The following is a 19,865-nucleotide window of genomic DNA, read 5'->3' on the forward strand; positions in this document are numbered from 1 at the left end:
CGGGCAATGAGATTGTAAAACAGGCCAGCAGACTCTCGACCCTTGACCAGGGGATTGTTATCTGTCGTCTTGCAGTGGTTCCTAAAATCCCACTCCTGGCATAATGCACATTGTGGGGCTGTCAGTGGGAGGTAATATCCAGCTGAAACCTGGGAGACCAGGGCTCAAATCCCCACACAGACATGAAGCCCACTGTAATAAAACAAAATCTGTAATAAAACAAAAATCTGCCCTTATTCCCTTATGGGGGAGACAAGAGCCTTTATAGAGTCCTTTGTAGGTTCTCCATTGGTTGGAGAAAAGAACAGAGGCCAACCAGAGAATATTGAGAAGCAAAGCAGCTCGTAAGCCTGATCTTTATTGATCTGTTGCAACAGGGTGCTCCCCTCACACGCAGGAAAGGAGGAGGACCCAAAATAAAGGTATGCCCACCCTTATATAGACATTTTAAAGTTCAAGAAGGACACTGACAAACTGGAACGTGTCCAGAGGAGGGCAACCAAAATGGTCAAAGGCCTGGAAACGATGCCTTATGAGGAACGGCTAAGGGAGCTGGGCATGTTTAGCCTGGAGAAGAGGAGGTTAAGGGGTGATATGATAGCCATGTTCAAATATATAAAAGGATGTCACATAGAGGAGGGAGAAAGGTTGTTTTCTGCTGCTCCAGAGAAGCGGACACGGAGCAATGGATCCAAACTACAAGAAAGAAGATTCCACCTAAACATTAGGAAGAACTTCCTGACAGTAAGAGCTGTTCGACAGTGGAATTTGCTGCCAAGGAGTGTGGTGGAGTCTCATTCTTTGGAGGTCTTTAAGCAGAGGCTTGACAACCATATGTCAGGAGTGCTCTGGTGGTGTTTCCTGCTTGGTAGGGGGTTGGACTCGATGGCCCTTGTGGTCTCTTCCAACTCTATGATTCTATGATTCTATGCCCACCCTGGAGTCCAAGATCACCCCCAGATACATCATACCTACATCACAGAAAGGGCATCACATCACAGAAAGATTTCTGTCTACAACAGAAATCTGAGTGTGTTGTTTATCTCCTGTCTGGTAGATTACCTGTTAATGGCTACTTGATTGGCTACCCTGGGGAGCCTGGCCAGTCTTCTGTAGTGACAAATACTTAGTTCCTGAGCCAGATCACAGGCTCACCCTATTCACACACAGACATACCCTTAAGACAGGATTTTCCTTCGACCTTGCAGAGAAATATTTGAGGTCAATTTGGGAGGGACAAAATGGTTTCAGGACTTTTTCTGTGGGGTTTCAGACATGTGGTTTATATATGCAGTTATGAACATTTATCTTTTATATCTATATCATCTATATCTATCTAAGACCTTAATTTTTTTTTATTTCAGACCCCAGGCTGATCACAATGGTTGCTCACACATCATACATTTAAAGCACATTGGTAGCCCCAAAGAATTCTGGGAACTGCAGTTAACCCACCAGAGAGCTACAGCTCCCAGCACCCTTAACAAACTACAGCTGCTAGGATTCTTTCTGAGATGCTGTGTCCTTTAAACACATAGTGTGTATGCAGCCTTTTTCTCCACCAAGCCTACCTCGTAAGGTTATTGTGAGGATACAATAGGGAGTGGAGAAGCCCCCACGCCCCACTTTGAACACCTAAGTGGAAAGGTGGGATAGAAAAAAATTAAAAATAAAGTCTGAGGGCGCCAACAATGCTACGGGGTTGATATACCATATTTTGAAGTAAGTGAAGTGATGTCTATTATCATCTAAAGAGCGGAGCAGGTGATTTTGTCTTTCCAAAGACTAAGAGTATCCTAAATGGATCGCGAGCTGACCATGTCCACCTGCTGACATGTTCAACATTTTGCATGCAACCCCCACAGAGGTGCACTGAGCATCAGTTTCCTCCATGCGCGGAAGATTCACCTCTTTGCCCTTGCCTTGGACAGCTGCAAGTATTTTTGAGGGACCCATGTCTTCTGTTTACTGAGTTGCTCTCGCTTGGAATTGTTTTATTTACCTTTCATAATTGCACTGAAAACGTGTTACTCTCCGTCATGCTTTTAATTGCATCATTACATCGCTGTAATCTGCCCTGGGACTTTACGGTCTAAGAGGCAAGTAGGAAATCTTATAAATAACTAAGCAATGTACTGGAGCTCTTTTCCATCTTCCTCCGTTTTAACAAATGCATTGCGGCATAAGCTTCCACCGGCTACAGTCCACTTAATCAAATGTCATGAAGTGTTATCTTGAGTTACAGTTATACAGTGGTACCTCAGGTTACATATGCTTCAGGTTACATACGCTTCAGGTTACATACTCCGCTAACCCAGAAATAGTGCTTCAGGTTAAGAACTTTGCTTCAGGATGAGAACAGAGATCGTGCTCCGGTGGCGCGGCAGCAGCAGGAGGCCCCATTAGCTAAAGTGTGCTTCAGGTTAAGAACAGTTTCAGGTTAAGTACGGACCTCCAGAACGAATTAAGTACTTAACCCGAGGTACCACTGTATTATATATGGGGGGTGGGAAAGGTAGCCCATGCTCAGAAAGCCCACAGCCACAGAAAGTAATTCAGAGATCCTGGGCATACATTAGAGCAGGGGTAAGCAAACTTTTTCAGCAGGGGGCCAGTCCACTATCCCTCAGACCTTGTGGGGGGCCAGACTATATTGGGGGGGGGGGGAATGAACGAATTCCTATGCCCCACAAATAACCCAGAGATGCATTTTAAATAAAAGGACACATTCTACTCATGTAAAAATATGCTGGTTCCCAGATCATCCACGGGCCGGATTGAGAAGGCGATTGGGCCGGATCTGGCCCCTGGGCCTTACTTTGCCTACCCATGCATTAGAGAATCAAAGAGGGTTAAAGATAGAAGGGCCCATTAAGGTCAAACAATCCAACACAATGCCCAGGATGGGGCTCAAACCTGTTTGTTGGCATCCATCTGTCTCGAGAGACACTGGAGAGACATCTGTCTTGAGAGGCAACAGAGTGTACCTCCAGGGGTGAAGTCAAACGGCTGCAGTAGAAGCACCAAAATGATGCCCCCACCCCAGGGTGCAAGTCTGGGCAGTGTGTCTGGAGCCAACAACAACTTATTTATACCCTGCCCATCTGGCTGGGCTTCCCCAGCCACTCTGGGCAGCTTCCAACAAAATATTAAAATACAGTAATGCATCAAACATTAAAAGCTTCCCTGAACAGGGCTGCCTTCATATGTCTTCTAAAAGTCTGGTAGTTGTTTTTCTCTTTGACATCTGGTGGGAGGGCGTTCCACAGGGCGGGCGCCACTACAGTGGTGCCTCGCAAGACGAAAAGAATCCGTCTCTTCGTCTTGCGGTTTTTTCGTCTTGCGAAGCAAGCCCATTAGCGGATTAGCGGATTAGCACTATTAGCGGCTTAGTGGACTTAGCGGATCAGCTGATAAGCGGCTTGGCAGGCTTGGGAAAAAGGGGGGGGGGAGGGAAAAAAACCCCGCAGGAACTCGCAAGACATTTTCGTCTTGAGAAGCAAGCCCATAGGAAATTCGTTTTGCGAAGCACCTCCAAAACGGAAAACCCTTTCGTCTAGCGGGTTTTCCTTCTTGCGAGGCATTCGTCTTGCGGGGCACCACTGTACCAAGAAGGCCCTCTGCCTGGTTCCCTGTAACTCGGCTTCTCGCAGTTAGGGAACCGCCAGAAGGCCCTCGGAGCTGGACCTGAGCGTCCGGGCAGAACGATGGGGGTGGAGACGCTCCTTCAGATATACTGGACCGAGGCCGTTCAGGGCTTTAAAGGTCAGCACCAACACTTTGAATTGTGCTCGGAAACGTACTAGGAGCCAATATAGGTCTTTCAAGACCGGTGTTATGTGGTCTATGATGTCTATTCCCCGCTTGTCCATGATGCAGATCTTCGCTGGCCCCTTTTTTCCTTGGCGAGGAAGGAGGGCACCATTTTGTGGTTTGCTTCAGGTGGCAAAACACATTGGGGGAACCTGTGGCCCTGCAGATGTTGGGACTCCAACTCCCATCATTCGTGAGTCTTGGCCATGCCAGCTGGGGGCTGATGGGAGTTGGAGTTCAGCATCCACATCAGTCGGGCCACAGGCTCCAATTTTGGCTTGGTGCCTGGGCTCCTCTTTATAAAGGTAAAGGGACCCCTGACCATTAGGTCCAGTCGTGGCCGACTCTGGGGTTGCGCGCTCATCTCGCTCTATAGGCAGAGGGAGCAGGCGTTTGTCTGCAGACAGCTTCCGGGTCATGTGGCCAGCATGACTAAGCCACTTCTGGTGAACCAGAGCAGCGCATGGAAACGCCGTTTACCTTCCTGCTGGAGCGGTACCTATTTATCTACTTGCACTTTGACGTGCTTTTGAACTGCTAGGTTGTCAGGAGCAGGGACCGAGCAACGGGAACTCACCCCGTCGCAGGGATTCGAACCGCCAACCTTCTGATCGGCAAGTCCTAGGCTCTGTGGTTTAAACCACAGCGCCACCCGCGTCCCTCTTTATACACAGCCTGTAATGCTGCTCTCTCATGGAAAACAGTGCAAGTCAGTTGTGTCTCCTGGATGAAACGAAGAAGAAGAAGCAAAAACACCCAAAACAGCCCTAAGGAATGGATCATTAAATATCATTGAGGCAGAGTCAGGAAAACAACAACAGAGGACAGCCTTAATGAAACAGCTGCAGTATGCCAAGGAACTGTTAACAAGCATCATCAGTTTTAGATGTCTCCCTTCACTCCACATAGGAAAGCACAAAGCCCACCAGCCATGCCTTTTCTGTGAGAAATCACATCGGAATCCTTCCGAAAGAACGGCAGATCATCGTGTCTCAAATAGATGATGTAATGTGGCATAGCAGTTAGAACCTGGGGGGCCAGTGTTCAAATACCCCCTTTTTCCACCAGAAAGCACGCTGGGTGACTTTAGTCCAGTCACTGTCCCTGAGCCTAACCTCCCTCGCAGGTTTGTTGTGAGGATCGAATGGAGATGGGTGTGTGGGGAACCATATGTATGTCATCTTAAGCTTAGAAAGAAAGAAAGAAAGAAAGAAAGAAAGAAAGAAAGGAAGGAAGGAAGGAAGGAAGGAAGGAAGGAAGGAAGGAAGGAGGGAGGGAGGGAGGGATGGATAATGGAGAGGTTTTGAATCACTACAGCACTGTCAAGTCAAATCAGTTTACAGTGGTACCTCGGGTTAAGAACAGTTTCAGGTTAAGAATGGACCTCCAGAACGAATTAAGTTCTTAACCCGAGGTACCACTGTATTGCATTTTATCAGACACATGAAAATGACAACAAAAATAATAATAGAGATTTACCTTTCCGCTCCTTAACCTTAATCCCCCTTTAAGTTTAATAGCACGGATTTGTAGAGCCTTAGCCAGAAATTCAGATATTCTGAAAGATTTTGCAGACCCAGTAGACCTGCATACCCTCTAACATTTCTGCGATGAAAATAGGGATGCCCTATTCCATAATAATAATAATAATAATAATTTATAACCCACCCTTCTGAATGGGTTGGCTCAGCCACTCTGTGCTGCTTCCCACATATATAAAAACATAATAAAACATTAAACATTAAAAAAAACTTCCCTATACGGGGCTGCCTTCAGATGTCTTCTAAAGGTTCTATAGTTATTTATCTCCTTGGCTCGGGGGTTGCTTAACTCCATTCCCTCCAAGATTTCTCCGATGGAAATAGGGACGGGGACGCGGGTGGCGCTGTGGGTTAAACCACAGAGCCTAGGACTTGCCGATCAGAAGGTCGGCGGTTCAAATCCCCGCGACAGGGTGACCTCGGTCCCTGCTCCTGCCAACCTAGCAGTTTGAAAGCACATCAAAGTGCAAGAAGATAAATAGGTACCACTCCGGCGGGAAGGTAAACTGCATTTCCGTGCGCTGCTCTGGTTCGCCAGAAGCGCTTAGTCATGCTGGCCACATGACCCGGAAGCTGTACGCTGGCTCCCTCGGCCAGTAAAGCGAGATGAGCGCCGCAACTCCAGAGTTGGCCACGACTGGACCTAATGGTCAGGGGTCCCTTTACCTTTAAGGAAAAGCGGGATATTTCGGGATCGAATCAGAAACCGGGACGGCTTCTGTAAATCCGGGACTGTCCCTGGAAAATAGGGAAACTTGGAGGGGCTGCACCTGGCCATCTGTATGCCTGCAACCGCAGTGCGGTACACTTTGAAAACTTGCATATATTTAAATCAAATCCCATTGGCAGGAGAGGAATAAATAAATGGCTGTGGTTTGGTGTGTCTCCCAAAATTTGGCCACATACCGCCATCCGCTTCTTCTGTTAAAAATAATAATAATGACACACTGCCTACAGCTGGAACGAACGGCATCAACTCAGATAATAAAAAGAGAGGGGAGAGGAGGAAAGCAGCAAAGAAACAGCCCATCATCTGAATTAAAAGCCCCCTGGTGTTGATTAAACTTTCCTCCTGCTGTAGCTTTCCAGCTCTCCTCACCTGTCTGGAAACGGCTGGCTGCTGGGTGCTTTGATAAATGGCTCCGTAAGTGTTTCTCTCATCTCCTGCTAAAATGCTGCCAGGGGCGCTTTCCTGCAGAGCAGAACTGAACAGACAGGATGAAAAAAGAAGAGGAGAAATGAATGGAAGGAAGGAAGGAGCAAGAGAGAAGCCTTTTCTTGTCTTGTGCCCAGGGAAACCTCTGAAAGCAAGGGGAAGGTATCGGGGCCAGGACAAGCTGCCCCCAGGACCAGCCTGGCAGCACAGAAAACCTAAGCTGTTTTTTTTGGGGGGTGGTAACATATCGAGGGGCACCAACAAACTGGCCTGCCACCCCAGCAGCGCATCGGAAGACATTCTGAAATATACTCAGAGTCGAGAGTGGATTTCACACTCTTTATTCAGCTCATAGTGGGAGAAGGAGAAGAAGAAGAAGAAGAAGAGTTTGGATTTGATATCCCGCCTTTCACTCCCCTTCAGGAGTCTCAAAGCGGCTAACATTTTCCTTTCCCTTCCTCCCCCACAACAAACACTCTGTGAGGTGAGTGAGGCTGAGAGGCTTCAGAGAAGTGTGACTGGCCCAAGGTCACCCAGCAGCTGCAGGTGGAGGAGCGGAGACGCGAACCTGGTTCCCCAGATTACGAGACTACCGCTCTGAACCACTACACCACACTGGAATGAAAGTTTCCCCAAAGTATCTGCTTTATATACATTATTTACACAATGGGCTGCACGTGATTGGCTAATTCCGGAATTCTCCTGTAGGCCAATCAGGTTGTGAATTCACTTCCATTTGGAGCTGGATTGGGTGGCTCCTGCAGACCAGTCATACTGCTGCATTGTTCTAGGACCAATCGGACTTCTGTTGCTCACTGTTCAAATCCTCACAAATTCACCATACTATAATATTTCTTTAACTACAGTGGTACCTCGTGTTAAGTACTTAATTCGTTCCGGAGGTCCGTTCTTAACCTGAAAATTTAGCACCACTTTAGCTAATGGGGCCTCCTACTGCCGCTGCACGATTTCTGTTCTCATCCTGAAGCAAAGTTCTTAATCCAAGGTACTATTTCTGGGTTAGCGCAGTCTGTAACCTGAAGCATCTGTAACCTGAAGCGCATGTAACCCAAGGTACCACTGTAGTCCAAAAGGGCTTCTGTTCTTCCGCAAAACAATCATCCTTAGGTTCTCTTATTTTAGCTGTTGACTGCTGATTCCGCATAGTATATCACTTTGATTATCCATTCTTCTTGGGTAGGAATGTGTTATGTACTGAGTTGAATAGGATCCAAAATGCAGCAGTCTGATAGGTCCTAGAACAATAGGATCCAAAATGCAGCAGTCTGATTGGTCCTAGAACAATAGGATTCAGAATGCAGCAGTCTGATTGGTCCTAGAACAATGCAGCAGTACGATTGGTCTGCAGGAGCCACCTAATCCGGCTCCAGATTCAAGTGAATTCACAACCTGATTGGCCTACAGGAGAATTCCGGAATTAGCCAATCACGTGCAGTCCATTGTGTAAATAATGTATATAAAGCAGATACTTTGAGGGGACATTCACTCCTCCTCACCACTATGAGCTGAATAAAGAGCATGAAATCCACTCTCGACTCAGAGTATATTTCAAGTACCCCGGGTTAAGAACTTTGCTTCAGGATGAGAACAGTTTCAGGTTAAGAACGGACCTCCGGAACGAATTAAGTTCTTAACCCAAGGTACCACTGTAATCCTATGATTCTGCATTCATGGTGTTCTGTCCACACCAGTGAGCGTGACGTGGGTGGGGGAGTGCCCCATTCACCACAGCGGCTGATAAAAAATATATATCTATTCAGAGTGACCCTTCACAGAAAAATTATTTAGCACCAAGCACTTATCTCTTTATGCACGACTGCCCCATTACTACTCATTTAATGTCAAAAAAAAGGCAAAGTGCTTAATGTTTGTTTTGGATGAGAAGCAAGTGTTTAATTAGGGGGAAGGCACATCGTTATAATGACGGCAAATGGACAGGGTTCCCCCCCCCTTCATTAAAAAAAAATGTACAATGTGTTTTTACAGAGCAACACAAGAAGAAGATGAAAAATACTGGTCTGTGCCCCATTAAGCTTACAGTCAATCAGCATAAGGGGGCAGGGAGTCCAGGGACAGGTGGGTGGGCAGGTGGGGAAGTGGGATGTTGGTGGGGGGTCAGATGTGGGGAGTGGGCTTTCTTGTTGTTGTTTAGTCGTTTAGTCGTGTCCGACTCTTCGTGACCCCATGGACCAGAGCACGCCAGGCACTCCTGTCTCCCACTGCCTCCCGCAGTTTGGTCAGACTCATGCTGGTAGCTTTGAGAACACTGTCCAACCATCTCGTCCTCTGTTGTCCCCCTTCTCCTTGTGCCTTCAATATTTCCCAACATCAGAGTCTTTTCCAGGGAGTCTTCTCTTCTCATGAGGTGACCAAAGTATTGGAGCTTCAGCTTCAGGATCTGTCCTTCCAGTGAGCACTCAGGGCTGATTTCCTTCAGAATGGAGAGGTTTGATCTTCTTGCAGTCCATGGGACTCTCAAGAGTCTCCTCCAACACCATAATTTAAAAGCATCAATTCTTCGGCGATCAGCCTTCTTTATGGTCCAGCTCTCACTTCCATACATCGCTACTGGGAAAACCATAGCTTTAACTATAAGGGTCTTTGTTGGTAAGGTGATGTCTCTGCTTTTTAAGGGCTTTCTTAGGTGCCCAGAAAAGTAAGGGAAGTATTTGAGGCGGCTGGGTCCGCTGTATGTGTACAGGAGGGGTTGGCCCACCAAAAGCTTCCTCATCACCACTGCCATCCGACAGTTCATCAGCTCCCAGGGACTATTAAACCTTACGGCGTGTAGGTTATGTACACAATCCCAGAGGGCAATCAATTTTTATCCGGTACATGGAAGGTAACAGATGGAGACATGCACACTTAATCTCTTTTCTAGGTGGGCAGTGATAGGACTTAATCACCTTGGGTTCTTAACAATGTGCGCTTAATTTCGAGCTGGCTTCGCTCCAGCCGCCAGTCCGTGCGCCACCTGATGCCACCCTGGCGAACACCTACGCAGTCACCTTTAGCCAGCGGAGTCTAGAATGAATGGGCCTGTGCCATGCAGGAGGCAGGGAGAGTTTGGGCATAGTGGGGGCGGCAGCGGCTGCCCCTTTCCCCAGATGAACCATAACCCCCATTTTCCATTTTAAAGGGCAAGTTCCTAGCATTTGCAGTGCCTCAGATGTGACAAAGCACAGGCGCTATTTTTTGTGTGAGAAATTAGCGTGCTTTCAGTGTTTGCTTTGGGGAGCCCCGGGAAATTCTTGCAGGGGCCCAGGGACATCACCCCTGTTGACTTCAGTCTGCCCTTAAGCTAGCAGCCACCTGCCTGCTTTCTGACGTTCATCCAGCCCAGAGGGTGGCTGTCAGCTTCCTCCTCCTCCTTAGTCTCAGTGTTGCTCCTTGTAAAACTCAGCAGGCAGGAGGATGGGGGCAAAAGCAGATTTCATTTGGCTCTGGCGCCACCTACTGTTAGGCTCCTTCCCTTCTGCCCTACCAGTCCCAATGGGCACTAAACACAGCTGCTTTTTGCCACCTTTGCAATGACCCAACTGTTCCCTTTATGAGTGAAATATACTCGGGGTCGAGAGTGGATTTCATGCTCTTTATTCAGCTCATAGTGGTGAGGAGGAATGGGAGTTCCCCCAGAATGTCTGCTTTATATACATTATTTACACAATGGGCCCCATGTGATTGGCTAATTCCGGGATTCACCTGTAGGCCAATCAGGTTGCGGATTCACTTCCACCTGGAGCTGGATTGGGTGGCTCCTGTGGACCAATCAGACTGCTGCATTCTGCACCCTATTGTTCTAGGACCAATCAAGCTGCTGCATTCTGCACCCTATTGTTCTAAGACCAATCAGACTGCTGCATTCTGGACCCTATTGTTCTAGGACCAATCAGACTGCTGCATTCTGCACCCTATTGTTCTAGGACCAATCAGACTGCTGCATTCTGGACCCTATTGTTCTAAGACCAATCAGACTGCTGCATTCTGGACCCTATTTTTCTAGGACCAATCAGACTGCTACATTCTGGACCCTATTGTTCTAGGACCAATCAGACTGCTGCCTTTTGGATCCTATTCACCTCAGTACATAACAATGAGTTTGGGTGCAATGCAATATTTTGGGCTCCACAGGCCAGGCATGATCAGCCTCGTGGGTCAAACTGGACAGGTTTGTGTGGCATCTCCTGCTAAAATATTGTGGGAAACCTGCTTTCAGCGAGGGAATCTGACACACAAGCCTCCTTGAATCGGGGAGGGGCATGCATTAAAACAGGGGCCAGCAAACTTTTTCAGCAGGGGGCTGGTCCACTGTCCCTCAGACCTTGTGGGGGGCCGGACTATATTTTTTGGGGGAGGAGATCCACGAATTCCTATGCCCCACAAATAACCCAGAGATGCATTTTAAATAAAAGGATACATTCTACTCATGTAAAAGCATGCTGATTCCCAGACCGCACATGGTCCGTATTTAGAAGGTGTTTGGGCCAGATCCAGCCCCGGGCCTTAGTTTGCCTACCCATGCATTAGAATCTCCTGCTAAAAGATGGGTCCTCCCCCCATCATTTTAGCAATTCCCCTGCTAATACGATGCAACAGCCTCCCCCCACATGCTGAGTTCAGGGTGAGCATTGGTTGGTATGCAAAGAAAGGCTCTGTCATGTGTATTCTTGTGCACAGGTGTCCAGCTGTTGATTATCAGGGTGCTGTGGAAAATGCACTCCGAACATGTAAAAGGTGCCCTTTTTTTAACCGTTTCATAAAGTTCCGAGGTTAAAACCAGTAACAGCAGTAAAACCAGTAAAAGCAGCTATAGCCACCTCCTCGCCTGCTTCTGAGCAAGAGCTCTGTGTTGCTTCAAAGCTTGTTCCCAACCTCGATTGATCTCATCCGGCTCGCTTTATGCGTCTTACTCTTTCGGAGCCGTCACCCTGGCGATTCCAATTTCTCTTTATAGTTAGTAAAAATCATTAACAGCGGCGGAGTTGTGATGACTCCACGGATTTCTGGATGACAACCTCCCCAACGGCTGCTTTGCCAGCCCAGCTGCCGCAGTGGCAAAACACAGACAGCTTCGTCAGCAGATTCACACCGAAAACATTACTGTTTTAAATTTAAATCCCCTTTTAACGACAGCTTGGGGGAATGGTCTGCAGTAGCCCCTGGACGCCTTCAGGGGGCAGTGTGCTGGCAATAAGAGCAGACTCTTACAATCATCCCTTCGTAGAGCTGGAAAGGGACTCTGAGGGTCATCTAGCCCCACCCCAACGTATGACTCGAACCCACAACCCTGTGATTAAGAGTCTCATGCTCTGCCAACTGAGCTGGTTGGAAATGTGGAGGTCTTGGAGATGATATAAACAGAAATGATTGTAAGCTGTTTTTATATGCAGTGACGGCAGCAAGAATATTATTGGCACAAAAATGGAAGCAAGAAGAATTACCGACAAAAGAAAAATGGAGGGTGAAATTGATGGACTATGCAAAATCGGATAAACTAACCGGAAGAATTCGAAACCTGCGGGACCAGAGATTCGCAGAAGACTGGTGTAAATTTACGGACTATTTGAAAAGTAATTGTGATGACCAGATTACGTTTGTAGGTTTGCAAGAAGTTTTGTGAGGTAAATTATTTGAATTATTGCAAAAATGGTTAAAGAGGTAGATTGTGAGTTAAGATAATTAAAGGCAATAGGAATTTAATACATGTAGAAGAAATGATAAAAATGGTGGATCATGAGAGGTGCTGATGGAAGTCCAAAAAGACTGTATAAGATGTGAAGCTCTGTGGAATGTATTGGTATGTTGAAATTAATAAAAATTATATATAAAAGAATAAAAAAAAGGAAATGTGGAGGTCTTTTGTTTTTTTCGTGGGAAGTGGGGCCTTGGAGTCCTATGGGTAGGAAGGGGGGCGTCAAATTAATTCATGAATGATGTAGCGCTCTGAGCTCCTTGGAAGATGGGTGCGCTATAAAATGTCCCAGACGAACAAATACCAGTGGCGTGGCACGCCTCACCTTCCCCACAAATTAAAACCCGCTGCTCAGTTCTCCTCCGGCTGCAAGCCGGCTCGTTTGGTGCTTGTTGGCGGGCTGAAATTTCCCAGCGGGGCTCTTGGAAAAGCTGCCGTCGCAATTAGCAGTAATTGGGCTGCTTTTCTGACAGTCTCTCTGCAGAAAGAAGAACAAAGGCCTGGGTCAGGATTGATTGGCAGGAAACAGAAGGGGGCACAGGGGGTGGGAGCAGATTGAGGGGACAAGGGTTGGCAGGAGCGGAGAGAATTTGCCCGCATTGGGACAGAAGGGCATCAAAGGCACCGAAAGTCTAAACATAACTTCCTTTAGCCACCTTGCTCAGGAAGAATCACTTAATTAGGTCGGCAGATGAGACTCTTTCGTTTGGCAGTCTTGGGTTCAAGTTCCGCCTCGGACAAAGGCCACGTTCACATCAGACATTTAAATCACCGTGATACGACTTCAAGCCGTCATGGCTTCCCCCAAAGAATTCTGGGAGGTGTAGTTTGTTAGGAGACCCCCCCCCCCAATTTCCCTCCCAGAACTACAGTTCCCAGAACAGGTTAAATATCACTTCCCCTTCACAGAGAACTCTGGGAATTATAGTTCCCGGGGGAGGTATAGGGGTCTCCTATCAATGCTCAGGACCGTTAGCAAACTCCAGCTCCCATCATTCTTTGGTGGGGAAGGCCTTTCTCTTTAAAGTGACCAGGGTTCGAATCCCCCCCTCGGCCAGGAAGCTCTCTTGGGTGACCTTGCGTCCGTCACTGCATCTCTCAGCCCCACCTACCTCACAGGACTGTTGTGGGCACTGGCAGAGGAATGGGGGTGGCGATGGGAGCGCACCTCCCCCGGCACCATCGGGGAGAGGGTACCATTGTGGCCGCCCCCCCAGTATACAGAGTACGTTACTTCCAGGTTTCACCGCTCACGCATGTGCAGACGCTCAAAATGACGTCACATGCATGTGCGGAAGCGGCAAAACGTGACCCGTGTACATGCCATCACGTCTTGCGTTCCATTCGGGATGCGAACGGGGCTCCAGAACGGATCCCATTTGCATCCCGAGGTACCACTGTACTATTTCTGGGTTAGCGGAGTCTGTAACCTGAAGTGTCTGTAACCTGAAGCATCTGTAACCCGAGGTACCACTGTACGGTATTTACTTTCAAGAGCGCCATAATGGACATTGGAGGGCAAGCTGCGACTCACAGGCCCCATGCTGGACACTCTTCCCTTCCTGGGTCACCAACGTGTTCAAGGAAGAGACAACATTGTTTCAGTCAGGGATTTTCTGATTTCTGCCATATTTGTGGAATATCAGTGGCTCCTAGGCATGATGGTTCGGCTCTGCCTCCACAGTCCTGCTTGCGGTTTTGCCACAGGTATCTGGGCGGCAGCTGTGAGAAAATAATGTTGGCATAGATGCGCCGTTTGCCGGAAGGTTCTTCTGTTGTCCTCATGCTCGCCAGTCTCTTAATTTTTTCTTTATCCCATAGCCTTCAAATAAATTCAATGGCATACACATTTCTGAATGCTGAAGGTGAAAGCAGAAGGAAATATTGCCGTATGGGAGCAAAGACCATTTGTTTCTTTTTTAAAAGAGATCTTAATATGTGGGGCACAGCTCTCCCACCTAGAAATATATTTTGCACTTTCCCTAAAAAACTTTTTTTCTGGTGCTGCCGCTGCATATTCCCAAGCTTTCTGCAACCTTTCCACAGACCATGTGAGTGTGTTTTACGGCTCACCTGTAGCCTAATAATAATAATAATAATAATAATAATAATAATAATAATAATAATTTATTTGTACCCAGCCCATCTGGCTAGGCTTCTCCAGCCACTTTTATCCAACAAGATAAAAAATACATTAAAATGTTACACACTAAAAACATCCCTAAACAGGGCTGCCTTCAGATGTCTTCTAAATGTCAGGTAGTTGTTTATCTCTTTGACATCTGCTGGAAGGGCGTTCCACAGGGCGGGTGCCACCACCGAGAAGGCCCTCTTTCTGGTTCCCTGTAGCTTCCCTTCTCGCAGTGAGGGAACTGCCAGAAGGACCTTGGCACTGGACCTCAGTGTCCGGGCATAATGATGGAGATGGAGAACACTGCTTCAGGTATACTGGGCTGAGGCCGTTTAGGGCTTTAAAGATCAACACCAACACTTTGAATTGTGCTCGGAAATATATGAGCTTAAGGATCTCTGGCCTACAGAATTCACTTTTAGGGGGCCACATAGCAGTTTGAAAGCACATCAAAGCGCAAGTACATAAATAGGTACCGCTCTGGCGGGAAGGCAAACGGTGTTTCCGTGCGCTGCTCTGGTTCGCCAGAAGGGGCTTAGTCATGCTGGCCACATGACCCGGAAGCTGTACGCCGGCTCCCTCGGCCAGTAAAGCGAGATGAGCGCCGCAACCCCAGAGTCGGCCATGACTGCACCTAATGGTCAGGGGAGCGACAGCAATTGGAACATCGCTAGATTCCACCCGCTCCCCCAAAATTACTTTTAGTTCTGACAACCACACCACCCATTTAAAGCACTTTTAATCCAGCCAGGCCCCTTTGCTCTCCTGCTTTGCTCTTTTCATGCGATATATTCCCTCCCCACCACCACTGACAATGTCCTCGCCTTAACAACGTCCTAGGAGACCCGAACGCTGCCTTACAAGTTGGCCGTTATTATTTCCGCAGAATATTCTCACTTGCTGCCTCATTTTCATTCACGGCTTTCATCCCCAGAGGCCTTGCGGAACCCGTGTTCTCTGAGCGAGGCCAAATGATTTGTAATCTAATTAATGGTGTTGCTACCGTGGGAACCTCGGATGCTGCTGTCGGGCTATTGGTGCGCCTAACACTGTGTTGTCCACACAGTCTGGCAGAAGCCTGCCAGGGTTTCAGACAGAGGAGATTTCTTCCCCCAGCCCAACCTGGAGATGCTGTTGTGGATCGAATCCGACACATTCTGCATGCCAAGCAGGTGTTCTACCTCCTGGGCCCCACCAGCCCTCAATTCCCATTCTCTAGACTCTTACCCTCTTTCTGTTTTTTATGTAATTTTTTGATTAGTTTTTTAACATATCATTTTCATCAGTAATTACAGTGGTACCTCAGGTTACATACGCTTCAGGTTACATACGCTTCAGGTTACAGACTCCGCTAACCCAGAAATATTACCTCAGGTTAAGAACTTTGCTTCAGGATGAGAACAGAAATCGTGCTCTAGCGGCGCGGCAGCAGCAGGAGGCCCCATTAGCTAAAGTGGTGTTTCAGGTTAAGTACAGACCTCCAGAACGGATTAAGTACTTAACCTGTGGTACCATTGTAAACATACTTTTACATCTTATTCAATTTTTTTTTAACTTCCATCAATCCTATCTGAAAATTTTCCAATCTAATCTCTTAGTATGCATTTCTTATCTTCCCTATTACATTTCAAACTCATAACCAATATCACTATCTTTTTCTACTTTGTAACACTTCGTATATTTCTCCTTGCAAAACTTCTTGTAGTCCTACTAGCGCAATTTGTTGATTACAGTTGCTCTTCAAATAATTCGTATACTTCTTCCAATCTTCTGTAAATCTCTGGTCCCGTAGGTTTCGAATCCTTCCTGTCATTTTGTCCAATTCTGCATAGTCCATTAATTTGGTTATGTACTGAAGTTCTCGCCCTGGGGCAGCAGGGGGATACTGTAGATAGTTTTCACTCAGGTTCGCATATGCAAATAAGCAATTGAAAGTGATGTTCAGTGATTGGATAGTTACAGAAAGTTGTGACTGTTGCTTTGTAGTTGAGCTCCATATAAGCAGGTTGGCTGAACCCTTCAGTTCTGTTCTGTTCTGGCCTGTGATAAACAAGAGCTGTCTGTCGCTGTGTCATCTGATATGCTCACCCACAACTTAACAAATTTCGTCTGCCATTCTTTTGTCGGAATTTCTTCTTGTTTTCATTTCTGAGCTAATGATACTCTTGCCGCAGTTGATGCATATAAAAACAATTTAACATCTTGCCTATTAATGTCCTGGCCTATAATAGGGGACGCAGGTGGCACTGTGGGTTAAACCACAGAGCCATGGGCTTGCCGATTGGAAGGCCGGTGGTTCAAATCCCCGCTATGGGGTGAGCTCCCGTTGCTCGGTCCCTGCTCTTGCCAACCTAGCAGTTCGAAAGCATGTAAAAGTGCAAGTAGATAAATAAGTACCACTCTGGTGGGAAGGTAAATGGCGTTTCCGTGCACTGCTCTGGTTCGCCAGAAGTGGCTTAGTCATGCTGGCCACATGACCCAGAAGCTGTACGCCGGCTCCCTCAGCCAATAAAGCAACATGAGCCCGCAACCCCAGAGTCGGCCACGACTGAACCTAATGGTCAGGGGTCCCTTTACCTTTACCTATAATACCAGACTCCTGCCCTCTTTCTCTTCCCCCTTCAGATCTTGCGCTGCCCCTTCTGCCCACCTAGATGCCCATGCAACTCCAGGCCTCTGCTCCTCCCTCTCCAGCGACGGTTTTGAATGATTAATCCCCTCAGATGACACAAACACACCACCGTTCACAGCCAGTAAGTGCTGGCTCCCGACTCCCAAAGGCAGCTATTTGCTCTCGTGTGTTCCTGAATCTTTCATGGGTCTCAAAGAGCTGCAGAAGAGGCTCTCGGACAGCCGAGGGAACCTGAAATATACTTGGAGTCGAGAGTGGATTTCATGCTCTTTATTCAGCTCAAAGTGGTGAGGAGGAATGAAAGTTCCCCCAACATATCTGCTTTATATACATTATTTACACAGTGGGCTGCACATGATTGGCTAATTCCGGGATTCTCCTGTAGGCCAATCAGGTTGTGGATTCACTTCCACCTGGAGCTGGATTGGGTGGCTCCTGTGGACCAATCATACTACTGCATTGTTCTAGGACTAATCAGACTGCTGCATTCTGAATCCTATTGTTCTAGGACCAATCAGACTGCTGCATTTTGGATCCTATTCAACTCAGTACATAACAGAACCCCTGGGATTCCGGCGCACAGAACCAGGGACTCTGAAACCCAGGCAGGAGATGGTCCTTCGGGGACACCATGGAGTCTTCGTCGGCCTGGGTTTTCTGGACTCAGCCGAAGGAAGCAGTGGACACATGGGTCGGGTTTTCACTCATCCTCCTGAAAAGCATCCCTGCATTGCATTGACATATAAGGAATGAAGGCAGCAAGAATATTATTGGCACAAAAATGGAAGCAAGAAGAACTACCAATGAAAGAAGAAAGGAGGATGAAATTGATGGACTATGCAAAATTAGATAAATTAACAGGAAGGATTCGAAACCTGCGGGACCAGAGATTCTTTTCCAAAAAATTTTTTATCAAATTTTCCACAATTATAACAGATGTAACATAGAAAAAAGAAAAGAAAACACACAAAAGAAAACACAATACAGTACTAAACAAGAAAAACAAAAACAATCAGAGGGACCAGAGATTCTTTGAAGACTGGAGTAAATATATGAACTATTTGAAAAGTAATAGTAATAAACAGATTACGCTAGTAGGATTGCAAGAAGTTTTGTAAGGAGGACTATTTGAAATATTACAAGTAAGACTATGAGGAGAATTATTAGTTGACGATAATTAAGAGTAATAGAGAAATTAAGAAATGCAGAATAAGTATAAAGAACAGAAAATCGTAAGAGGCGTTGACGGAAGTCAAAAATATTGTATAAGATAAGAAGTTATGTTGTATGAATGTTGGAAATGATATGTTAAAAAACTAATTAAAAATATATATTAAAAAAGAAAAGAACCTTATAAATCTCCTCGCTCAGGTAAAAGCCACACAACAATTCTGCAGTCTGGCTCCTGGCCAAGCACTGCCAGGAATTAGCTGGCAAGGTTGCCCCAAATCTTGGTTATAATGTCCATGTGAGGGACATTTTATTTCATAACACATATCTTGCTTGCTTTCATTCACGAAGGCTCCTTCCACCCACCTGATTTCTTTCTGTCTCCTCCACATGCTTCTGCCCAGGTCTGAGCCAAAACCGGCTATAATAAGTGTCATATTCAGAAGCCGGGGGTGGGGGTGGGCAGGGTAAGGCACTCCTAGCTAAACCAAGAAGGGAAGAGGCAGCCAACCATCTGGGTGATTTGGGCAGTTCTGAAAGTAATATTTCTGAGGTTGCCTTGGAATGAATAAATTGATTTAAACTCTGTATTGCTGTAAACTGAGTTGCCCTGAGCAGATTTGGGAGGAGGTGTGGGGGGAGGGGAATCTAATTGGCAGTAATTGGCTATTTCATTCACGATGTTAATGCTTGCTTCTGTTTTTTGTTTTGCAAATTGTTCAGAGGTCTTGTTTGTAACTGAGCAGTGTGTACATTTTGTTAAATAAATAAAAAAATAATAATAGTATCAGATGGGCAGCTCAGCTGGCTAGAGGGTGGTGGTGATAACGCCAAGGTTGCGGGTTCGATCCCTGTACGGGACAGCTGCATATTCCTGCATTGCAGGGGATTGGACTAGATGATCCTATGGATCCCTTCCAACTCTATTCTATTCTAGTAATAGCAATAGATTGTCCCAGTCAGACTCTTGATCCATCTGTATTGTCTACACAGACCATCAGTGGAGAGTTAATTGCAAACATTCTGTGACATCACAGCAATTCAGGCAGTAGCTACAGAGATGCACTGACAGGCAAAAAATCTGTATATTATGGGGAGAGAGAGAGAGAGAGAGAAAGAAAGAGAGAGAGAGACCAGATTGTTGACCCAATCAATCACAAGATGCATCGCATGCACACTATCTGAATGGCAAAGCCCATCAACTTTGGGGTCTCAAATATTTTATTGGGGGTGGGGGCGAAGGGACCTTGGCCCTTAGGAGTTGGTTCCTATTCACACAACCTGACCCTGACACACACAAAAAACCACATATACAGGAACCACATCTCAATGAAACAACAGCCCGAATTGGAGTGGCGGCTTACAAAACGAAGCAAGCAAGCAAGCAAACTCCGTGAGTTTGGCTGCAGCTAAAGTGACCTCCCTCTGTATCTACACAGAATGCAAGACAGATCTGAAACACTGTGGGCATCAGCGCAGGCGGGAAAGTAGGTCAGGATGTGAGGATTAGGAAGTCAACGGAGCCCAGGAAGAAGGAAGGATGGGAGAGAGTGGCATTTGGGCAAGAAGGCGAAACAGTTTTCCTGGCGATAACCAGTTTTCACTTGTTTTGCCAGCAACCCTTAACAGAGGAATGTGCTACCATTAGCTATGTCCATCGAAGAAGCAGGGATGTTGTCCTGATGCCATGGGTAGGCAAACTAAGGCCC

At 46.8% G+C, this 19,865-nt stretch overlaps 1 long non-coding RNA gene across 1 annotated transcript in view; it reads right to left on the reverse strand.

The window, feature by feature from the left end:
- Positions 1-12,225, reverse strand: part of LOC310851866 — a 151,084-nt gene extending 138,859 nt beyond the window's left edge. The window contains exon 1 of the long non-coding RNA XR_014567897.1: positions 12,124-12,225. This is a non-coding gene — a long non-coding RNA (uncharacterized lncRNA). The remainder of the gene's footprint in view (positions 1-12,123) is intronic.
- Between the last annotated feature and the right edge of the window lie 7,640 nt (positions 12,226-19,865).

This window comes from Podarcis gaigeae (assembly GCF_964106915.1).
Source record: "Podarcis gaigeae genome assembly, chromosome: 8".
Lineage (NCBI taxonomy): Eukaryota > Metazoa > Chordata > Lepidosauria > Squamata > Lacertidae > Podarcis > Podarcis gaigeae.